Here is an 11,081-nt window from a genome sequence, read left to right as displayed (position 1 = left end):
CCCTCTTCCATTTCAAGATGAAATCCTAAACGAAGTTGTTGGTCATGAGAGGTACACTGTATGTGATGGCTACTCGGGATACTTTTAAATCAGGATTGCAGAGGAAGATCAGAAGAAGACAACCTTCATCACTCCTTGGGGTTGCTATGCCTTTCATGTCATGCCATTTGGTTTCACGAATGCTCCTGCAACATTTCAGCGCTTTATGAACATGGTATTTAAAGCTTTCTTTTCAAAGTCCATTTGAGTTTTCATTGATGAATTGTGCATCTACAGTTCTAGAGCCTTGCATCCTTCACGCCCTCACCTCACTACCCACCCAAAGCCCTCCTCCTTCCAAGCCAAACCTTTCAAACCAATCCCTCCCTTGGCTAAAAAATCCCATGAAGAATTCACTCACCAACCGTTCAAGAAACCTAAAACCTCCCCTCCTACCTTTTACCCCCGCCACTCCTCCCCCCCTTGTAATCCCCCCATTTTAAACACTCCAAAGAGTCCCTCTCCCACCTCTAATAAACCTTCTCTTTTACCCTCTCTTCTCCAAACTCCCAACTACCCTCTCATTTCTCCTTCTCCCAAACCCTCCCGCTTACCCCATACCAAGCCTCTACATCCCAAGTTTAGCCTACCCAAAGGCTCAAAAAACTTGCAATGGAGGAGGACAAACTAGGGCTAGCAAACTAGGGCTAGAGCACCCTACCTCTTGGGTCCACTTGCTCTTCCCTAAAACCCCCCTTTTTCCTCACCTTTGGACCCCTCCTCCATGTACTTTCCCTCCCCTCCCTCATCCCTCCCACTCGGGAAAAAAGCGTCATAAATTTTGGCTTCCTCTAACTAATCCTCACCTTTTTAAAATTTTGGTTCTAAGCAATCTTTGTACCTTCACGCTTGAAAACAAGATTACTAACCTCTCTTCACACAACCTCTCTAATCACCCTCTCTCTTCCTCCGAGCACAAACTCTTTGGGCTTGGGCTCAATTATATCCCTCCTTCTCCTCCACCCCCTCACTTAAAGCCTACTCTAATTTGCAAAGGAACCTCCATCTTAAAATGTTCTTTAAAAACTCTTCCCCCCCCCCTCCAACCTCTCTCTTTCTATTCCCAATCCCACTCTGAATCCACCTTCACCTTCCTCCTCTCTTAACTTTACCTTCAATCATGTGTTCACTCTCCTCAACTCTCTACTCTCCTTTATTCCTCCTTTCTGTACCAAACCTTCCTTCGTTAATGCCCTTTACTCCTTAAAAAATAACCAAAACATTGTTATCAAACCCGCAGATAAAAACCTTGGACCCGTTGTCCTCTGCAAATATTGGTATGATGAAGAAGCCCTTCGCCACCTCATGGACCCCGTTACCTACTCCAAGATCTCTTCCCCTCCTCTAGCCTTTGTTGCCTCCCTTCTCACCTCGATGATTTTGGGCTACCCCTTTCTCTCTAGCAATGAGAAGTACTTCATCCTCTCCTCTTCTCTAGCTAAACCTAAACCTCGCCCCTTTTTTCTCATACCCAAAATTCATAAACCCTTCCTTGTAGGCCGCCCCATTTGTTCCTACAAAGGATATGTATTAGAAAATGCCTCCAAATGGCTCCACGCGCAACTCTACCCTATCCTCCTATCCAAAAAACAACACTTGAAAGACTCCCACTCCCTTATCTTGGACCTCATCTCCACCCCTTTTCCTCCCCATATTATCCTCTTCTCCTTTGATGTAGAGTCCCTCTATCCTAGCATCCCTATTATAGAACAACTCTTAGCTCTCAAAAATTCCATCCATGATGTTTTTCCCTCTCCAAAAGTGCACTTCATTATGTCCCTAGCCTCTCTCATCCTCAATCATCACCATCTCTCTTTCAAAGGAGACGTTTGGCATCAAACCAAAGGCACGTGCACAACAATGGGATCAAATTTTGCAGTAGTATATGCTTTCCTTTTTCTTTGTTCCTTATAAGAAGGCATGAAGCTACTCACCTCCCCTTCCCTTCTTTATTTCAAAAGATTCATCGACGATGCCTTTGGCATTTGGGATGGCCCTGCTTCCAGCTTAAAAAAGCTTCTTCTAAGCTATGGACATCCTCTCCAAGAGCATATCAAAATAACCTCCTCCATCTCCTCTCAAGAAGCTTTTATCTTGGATATCCACTTCTACAAAGGATCCTCTTTTGCCACTTGCGGTGTGTTGGATTCACACTGTCACCAAAAAAGCCTCAATGCGTACAACTACATACCTTGACAGTCTTGGCATCCTACGCACCAAAAAATTGCTTTCATCCTTTCAGAACTCAAAAGGTACATTATCCGGGAAAGCTCTCTTTCAGGCTTTATCACTATTCGCAACCTTTTTTATGCAAGGCTTAGAGCTAAAGGCTATCCCCCCTCCCTTCTGGAAGCTTGTTTCCTCTATGTTTCTTATGAAGTTAGACCGTCTCTACTTCGTAAAATGCATAAAACCAAGCTTTCACCAACCATTGTAAAAATTTCCTTCTCTCCCCTTACCCGCACCCTAAACCTCTCCCGCACCATCAACAAACCACTCACAAAGCTTCTCAAAAGTGATCCCGAGCTCACACACCTTCCTAAACCCATTGTATGTTGGCTCAATGCTCCAAACCTTGGCACCCTCCTCTCCCTCAAACCCAACCATACCAAACCCGACCCTTCCTAACCATGTTACTCTCTCCTCCTTAAAACCCCTCCACCCCAGGGAAATGGCTATCCATTTATCTTAAGTAGGCCATGGCTAAGGAGAATGAGAGCCTTGCAGGATTGGGAAAGTGGAGAGTTGATCTGCAAGAATGACAATATAAGCAGGTTGTATTCGACATGAAGGAACAATGTCAAGAGGATATCCTTGAAGAATCCTCTCAAAGTGAGACCAAGGAAGACTGGGCCGATGACACCTCAGAAGAAGAAAGTAGCAGTAGCACTACGGAGGAGGAGTTTTCCATTGAAGTTATGGGGATAAGATTTAGGTCAAACAACAAAGAGACATCTTGCCAAGGTTAAAAAGAGATAGGCCCCCAAGAGAACCAGATTGTGCATGATGAAGAAATGTTAGATGGTATGTTGTCCAAAACTCTTACTTGGGAGGAAAGAGAGGATTTTAAATGTGTGCTAAGAAAGTTTATCAGGCTTTTTGCTAAAGACTACATAGATGAATGGGGTATGGAGGCCATTCAACACAAGAAAGAGATGAAGCCTGAGACTACACCCAAAGCACAAAAATTGCAAAGGCTAGGAGTCATCAAGGAGCAAGCTCTACTCAAGGAGGTGAGGAAGCTCTTAGCATCCGGGTTCATCTATCCAGTGGAAAATTCAGAATGGGTCTCTACAGTTTTTGTCACTCCTAAGAAGAATGGTAAATGGAGGTTATGTGTCGACTATAGGCCACTCAATGAGGCAACCAAGCAAAATCATTTCCCTCTTCCATTTCAAGATGAAATCCTAAACGAAGTTGTTGGTCATGAGAGGTACACTGTATGTGATGGCTACTCAGGATACTTTTAAATCAGGATTGTAGAGGAAGATCAAAAGAAGACAACCTTCATCACTCCTTGGGGTTGCTATGCCTTTCAAGTCATGCCATTTGGTTTCACGAATGCTCCTGCAACATTTCATCACTTTATGAACATGGTATTTCAAGCTTTCTTTGGAAAGTCCATTTGAGTTCTCATTGATGAACTGTGCATGTACAGTTCTAGAGCCTTGCATCTTCAAAAAGTGGAAGAAGGTTTGAAGAGACTCTATGATTTAGAAGGACAACTAAACCCTGAAAAATGCCACATTGTAGATAATGAAGTGATTTTACTTGGTCACAAAGTGTTTTAGGGTGAACTACTCCCTTGCTCATGCTCACAAGCGCAACCCAGACAACATATTTGTCATCCGACAACACGACTAAGCCGTAGGTGCACAGAGGTAATCTCGTTAGCTTGTCAAGCTAAGACCAACCTACATATACGCACTTAGATGATGCATTACTTACTCACTTGTGACTAACCTCAACCCACTCTATCCCTTAACGTTCATAACACCATTTACACATCAAATCAACTTAGAATCACACGAAACTTACTAGGCACCATCCCCTCACTAGGATACACTTACCTATAAGTCCATTTTCACCATATTCTAACCCTAACTCTCTCAATTACAATCAAGATAGAGCAACATGTCATAACAGTGCACGAAACCTAAGTTATGAACATCTATGCGTAGCTAATCTCATCCTTGTTCCAAAAAGCACTTGAATGCTGAAAACGGATAACGTATGTGATACTTACAAGCAAAACAAGGTCGAGAGAAGATTGCTCGTGAACAACACGAAATCGTGAATGCTTGGCGTGGGCGCGTAGCTCTCGGCGAGGCTACCGCGGTGGTATGGTTGCTTTGTGGATACGACGAGGGAGATGCGCGTAGCAAAGAGGATAAGATTCACACACACTCTCTCACAGTACTCGTATGACACAGCCAATGAGTAATAATAATGATTGATTGTATTTCAAAAATGTGACCTAAGTGACCTTTATACTTAGGTCACTTCGTCTCAAAAATGTACAAGGGGTTATTAAATATCCTACTCACTGTATGTACAAAGTGGAAACACATCTGCATCCTAGCCGATTCACAATTACTCATAATCGAGACAATTGGATCAAAAATATGAACAACGTTGGCATTACACGGGAAGTTTGGAAACATTACAACTGTCGGGCTCCAACACTCCCCCCCTCCTACTTCATGTGTACCATGACATGAACTTTGTCTTTGTCTTTAGTGTTGTCTTTGTTGTCGTTGTTTGTTGACTTGGTCCATGAATGTGTCATATCTCATGTGACATGGAGTCGCTAGCCATCAGGGGACCAAAAACATGTGACTTGAACATGAAAAATCCAGTGTAAGAAGGCTTCTTCAAAAGTTTGTAGATGATAGCTTGGTAAGAATATATATTAACCTCCGAAAGTAGGCGTGAAAAACTTTTTCCGTCGGAGGCGCACTTAAGTCGTATGATAATGATAATTCAATTTTTGTTTGTCGTGTATTGATGTACTCTGAAGTCCAACTTTCGGTGAAGGCTGTTAGGCAGGCCAAAAATGTTCTACATATTCTACAGAGCATCTTCCAGGACAGGTCTGGAGAGCCGCCAAAGTCAGCAATGGCGCCCTCAAGGGTTTTCACCGTATACTGCCCGGATATTCTCTCTCCTTCAACCAATCCTTGCAAGAGCCGGTAGTTTAGCCAGGTTGAGTTTCTACTCTGTAAGGCTTTATGCTGGCTGCAGCTGAAAGTTCTTGGCACCGGGAAAAATGTGGGATCTTCTCGCAATTTGTAAGGTGCATTAACTAAGTGGAATAGATAATCTCGGTGATTGACAAGCCACTGGCGCCGCCATCTTGGTTGATTGTTGATTATTCTGTTGCAGTTGTCCTGTGATTGCAGGTTTCCTTCAAAAACTGGCACATATGCTTTGTTTTCCAACTGTTTTTGGTGCTCCAAGTTCTCATACTTTAGAAGGGCATATGGCAGCATTGGTTCTATCCACTCCGCTCTTAATATGCGGCTGTCTTGCCTGCTTTGGATAAAGCATTCAGTAGCTCCCTTTCTCTCTTCATTGCATTCTTCCACATCTTGTCCACTTCTCTCTGCACTTGATCACTCGATTTTTGTTCTTCATAGCTCGTCAGGGAATCATCATCATCAAACATATTGCTTGGGCCTGCTTGTTCAAGATTGCCTGCTTGTTCAACATGTTCAGCTTGTTCAACGTGGCTTGCTTGTTCAACTTGTTCAACATGGCCTACTTGGGCAACATTTATCTGCGCCTAGGCTCCTTGGACCTCTGGTATGTCTTTTGAATCTTCTTCTCCTCCATATAGGTCTTCCAAGTTGGTCAGATCAATGGCCCCTTCCTTTGTGTGTACTCTTACTTGTCTCGGAGCTTGATTTGCCGCTGTTTGTAAGGCTGTAATCAGAGCTACCATTCTCTGATGTTCATCTCTTAATGTCTGTAGCTCAGCTTCTTTGTTTGCATCTGCTGCTTCCAACTTCTTGACCTTCTTTTGTAAATCCTTGTTTTCATCCATGATTAACATAACATCCAATCCTTCTATTTCTAGGTCATGCACTGGTTGCTCTTGTTGTTGGCTTTGCAACTTTGTCAGCTGTTTCTTCAAGTCCTCCTCGGCTCTTATAGCACTTTCTGCTATCATCAATCTTTGCTTCTTCTCCAGCTCTAACTCCTTTAGATCATCGAAATCTTCTTGTGGTTGGACAGCTGGTGCCGCTGCTACCACAGCCTTCTGCTTCTTGATTCTCTCCAACTCCCTTGCTTGTATTTCTGCCGCGGTTCTCAGGTCTTGCACTTCGGACTGCAAATCCTCAATTGTTAATTGTAGACTCTGAGCCGTATCCAAAGCACTTTGCTTTGCCGCCTTTAGCATCTCTATCTGTTCATCCTTGTCGTGAATTTCTTTGTCAAACACAAGGATTGTATCTTCACAGATCTCACTGTATTCTTTGGCTTGTTTAGCATTCTCCTTCATCAGCTTGATAATGCTTTCCATTCCAGAGATGTTGATGTCCTTTAGATGTAACAATGTTTGATCAACATCTCTCTGTTCCTGTAGCTTCAACACTTCTTGTTGCGCTAACTCCATCTTCTTCTTGTTGTTTTTACTTTGGTCGGCTAACATCTGGCTATGCATTCTGACTTGATTCAGCAGTGACTATACGGCATTTAGGTCAATATTGATCCTAGATCCTAATTCCATAGCTTGAGAGGTTGAGGCCGCTTCTTTGCTCAGTAGGTCCGTTATTACTTGCTTTCCTTTCTCAATAGGTGGCACCACTTCTTGTGTCGTTTCTTTATTCTGATTTTCAGGCGGTGGAGGGTGATCTTCAACTCTATCCTCTTCTTCAGTGTGGGGCGGTGTTGGCACTCTTTATCATGAGGAGGAGTCTCCTCATGATTTGAATGTGGCAAGGAGGATGGTGGTGGTGGTGGTGGTGGTGCTTCTTCCCCTGTTACTGGTCTTGGTGGTGGTGGTTCTTCCCTCGGTACTCGCCTTAGCTGATCTCTCAGTCTCTGAAAATATTCCTCTTCTAATTGTAGCTCTAGCTCATCCATTGCATTCCTCTCCTGGATGTACTTTTCAAACTAGTCAAGCTCAAATGCGGCTAGGTTTGGAGTTTTGGTCTTGAGTGTATAAGATGTGCTGGAGGGTTTCCACTTGGCACCTACATCGCCTCAAAATGATCTTTTCACCACAAACCCTTCTAGCATCCTTTCCATTTTTGCAATCTTCTGCAGTCTGGTGTTTTGCTCCACTTCAAATTTCCACTTTCCAAGCTTGACCTTCTCTAATTCCGCTTGCCTTTCAGATTCTTTTTGCTCTTGAAGCGGTGCGCATGTGAACGATGTAGTAGGCCGCAGCGGCTAAAAACCGTGATGTGGCAATCGGATTCTTGCCGCCACGGTTTTCCCGTTGAAGTCGGGCAACGCACACAATTGGACGTTGCACAGTTTTCAGGGCTCTCTTTGTCTCCGCCACTAAGTGAGCGGCATCGACACAGAAGCCTAGCTCATTGGCACAAGAAAGTCGCTGTTTTGTTCCTTTTTTGTGCTCATGTGCGCAATAGAGCTCCAGCGGCTTCATCCAGATTGAGTGAAAGTCGAAAAACCTTAGGAGCTGACAACGCATGTGTGCACCCTTTGAGAGACATTCTTTTTCTCTCTCGATACCCTTTCCAGCTTGCGTCCTCCAATCGTGTTGGTAGAAGGAGGCACTCTTCTTTCTTGTTGATCCCCAATCTCTTCTCTCAATACCAGCCAATCATTTGGTCAGGGAGCTGGTTGTAACTGATCCTTGGCTCCTAGGGCTTGATATATAAGCCTGGTGAGAACCTCTCCTCCTTCAATGTACTTTGGTGATTCCTCATGCAATTTTGACACCATCTCAAACAAGTAAGCTACATGGTCTATCAAGGTACCATGTTCTGTCCCCATAACCCAAGTCATAGTTGTTGTTATTGCCCCATGTGGTGTGGTGTACTTGGGTGGTCTCTTGCTGTAACACAGTAGACATTGGCTGTATATTTGGGTTACCACTCTCACCTGTGGGTTGACTATATCCTTGAAAGACGGTAAGGAGGTCTATCTGAGGTATACTGTGAGATTCTTTCTTCTCTCCTTAATGTTGACTCCATGTGATGACACTTTTAAGGCTTCAGCAATGATCTCCTTGGTAATCTATATCTCCATCATCTCATCATCCAATCCAGAGACTTTGCAAGTGACGTTCTCTTGGATGGTCTCAATTAGCTGTTGTACTCTCTTGAAGTCCACTGCTACTGATGGCAGGGAACAAAGTCCCATAGTCCAACTTTTTGCAGCCAAGACCTTTGAGGTGACCTCTTCAAGTAATTCTCCGCTTCTTTAGGGATCATGACTGTCTCTATCAAATTGCCTTTGTCATCCAGATATGTCCCTTGTATATCTGGAATGATGCAGCTTGTTGTACTTCTGCTGGTAACCAGGTGGCTGCTGGCTTCAGTGATTCTGGCAAAATAGTGTATGGATCAGCATCATCAACAATGATTTTCTTTCCTTTTCTTTTTCCCGGAGAAGCTTCCATAGATCCTGTGTTCACAAGTAGTTATTAGGGTAAAGGTACATTACTCTTTTCTCAAATTGACTATCACTTAAGCATGCATCTAGATGAGCCAATTAGTCCCCAAGATGAGTTAGTAATAAATGTCAGCAGATTGCATAGTCACTCTGGTGTCTGATTCAGAACAGCTCAAAAAATAATGCTTATTATGATGAAAATGTGCTCAATTGCCTTGAAATCTTTTGTAGGGCTTGTACATATGGTAATTGAGGCCTTCATGCTAAGAAATCCTTGAAAAATGGTCAATTTGTCATCCTGCTTGCTCTATCGCGATAGAGCAAGAGAATTTTATCTTAGGCCTCTTTTTGGATCTGTGGCTATACCATCTGGTTCCCCCATCCTTAGACATGATGTGATAGGTTTTTCATCATCAATGGATGTTACTTAGACCCCTATAGACCTCATTTACACTTTTTAGAAAATCTTCTGAGGAGATGTGTGTCTATCTCATTGAATTTTGTTGGTTTTGCCCCAAACTTGGTTGGTAGGCTTATTTTAGCATGCCAAAGGCAACTGTGATGTCCAGTTTGTCTCTATCTACTCCTATCTTACTCTGGTTGCTCTATCGTGATAGAGCAAGACTTAGCCCAATTCTGGCCAATTTCACATCTGTAGCCATTGCATTGTCTTCCTCCATCTACTGTAAGGTTATTTTGCCTCTCACCTGTAGTTTTGACCTTGCCTTCACTTGGTATCCACCTGTTCTACTCTTGACCTGTCTGATGAGTCTATCTGCTCCAGTGACATGAGTTCCATCTTCTCCCAAACATTGCATACCAACTCCAAACATCTCAAGGAACCTGCCTATGAGCTGAGATTTGAAAAGGGTCCCCCTTAGATAGAGTTAGTTGCTCTATTGCGATAGAGCAATAGTTGTGTCAAGATAGAGTATTTTTTGCACTTTAATGAGCTACATGGGGTTATTATGCCTTGTTAGACTCAAATATGAAGTCAAAGTTAAGTTTTAGTGCAGCTTAGTCTCTGAGTTTCTCTATTGCGATAGAGCAAGAAAGTTGTCATTTTCTTTGTTTTTGACCCATTTGTTAGCTCCCCATGAGTTAGTCAACTCTTCTAGACACACACATTAAGATTTAGTCAATTTTGAAAGGTGTACGCCTTGTTTTGTAGTAGTTAGCCATTCCAGAGTCAGAGTAGAATCCCTATGTGGTTGCCACCATACTTGTTGGTCATTGCATGACTCATGCTGGCTTTCATCCTGACATTCTGTAGGAGTAGTTGGTTGTTCTTTTGGTGCTTACATCATCGAGAACGACCATTTGGGCATTTTTCTGGCCTGATGCTGGCGTTTGCCCTTGCGGATTTACTTTTTCTTGAGTAGTATCATTCCACCTCGCAGCCAACATCGTTAGGATGTGCCCTGTCAAATTTCATATCATTCGGTCACCTAGTTAGCTCATGAGAGCTCCGTGACGCTTTGTGCAGTTTTCGTCAGGTCAGGGACTTAGGTCCGGTTTGGATTGCTTGCTCTATGACCTAACCACTTGGTTGGTTTTTCAAAGACATTAGCTTGCTACCTGTGAATTTTGGTTCAATTGTGATCACTTTTGGTTAGTTGCTCTTCTGCAGGCCCTCTGAAATTAGGGTTTTTTGGGAGGCGTCTTTTGCACTTTCCGAGGTCATAGACTCGTTCCCTAAGATATAGCCATTGTGCCTTTCAATTTTGGTGTGAGTGGGTGGCCTATATGTCTACCTAGCAACTATTTTGTGATGGGTCTGCGTGTGTTGTGATGGTGCTGTCGACGAAGTTTCGCGACCAAACTGAGTAAACAACACTTAGGAGTAGTGTTGATGAGCATAACTCTCATGTCTGATGCCGAACGGATGAGTGTGTGCGAGGTATGGGCTCCTGGAAGTCTCTGCAGGCTCATGGCTAGCTCTCTCTCCACAATGTCAAAAGTCACAAATGAGGGATTCTTAGGGGAGCTTACCTATATGTGGTTGGGGCCTGATATGAAATTTGCTCATCTTTTACCTGCAGCCATAACTTTTTACGAGATGCAATGTAGGCTCGCAAATTTCCTGATTTTACTCCGTTTGCTCCAATTTCGCCAAATTTTAGACTTTGCTCCTTTCGGAGGTTGCGTCATGACGGTGGCCAATTTTGCACTGTCACCTTTGTGCTCCATATTTTTTCTGTGCATTCTTTACATCGCTCTGCTCAAGCGTCTCTTCTATTGCGTTTTCATCTGGATTATGGATTTTTTTCTATATTTTTTATTACACTCTGTTACTCATTTTTCTCTCTTTTATGTACATTCTCTCTCTCAATCGTCATCCTTGGCCTATTTTTTGCTATTTTTTGACAATTTTTTGGTCAATTTTGACTCAAATTACTCATAGTAATATAACTTTACAATATATACACATCTCTAGGGGCTCATATATCATC

General features: G+C 43.1%; 1 pseudogene; it reads right to left on the bottom strand.

Annotated features, from left to right (window-relative positions):
* Nucleotides 1–5,502: 5,502 nt before the first annotated feature.
* On the bottom strand, nt 5,503–9,010 carry LOC147448627 (uncharacterized; annotated as a pseudogene).
* Between the last annotated feature and the right edge of the window lie 2,071 nt (nt 9,011–11,081).

The sequence above is a fragment of the Adiantum capillus-veneris genome, chromosome 10 (genome assembly GCF_014529385.1).
Source record: "Adiantum capillus-veneris isolate H3 chromosome 10, ASM1452938v2, whole genome shotgun sequence".
Lineage (NCBI taxonomy): Eukaryota > Viridiplantae > Streptophyta > Polypodiopsida > Polypodiales > Pteridaceae > Adiantum > Adiantum capillus-veneris.
Note: the sequence above shows the minus strand (reverse complement) of the source record. Positions and strands in the feature narration are given on the sequence as shown.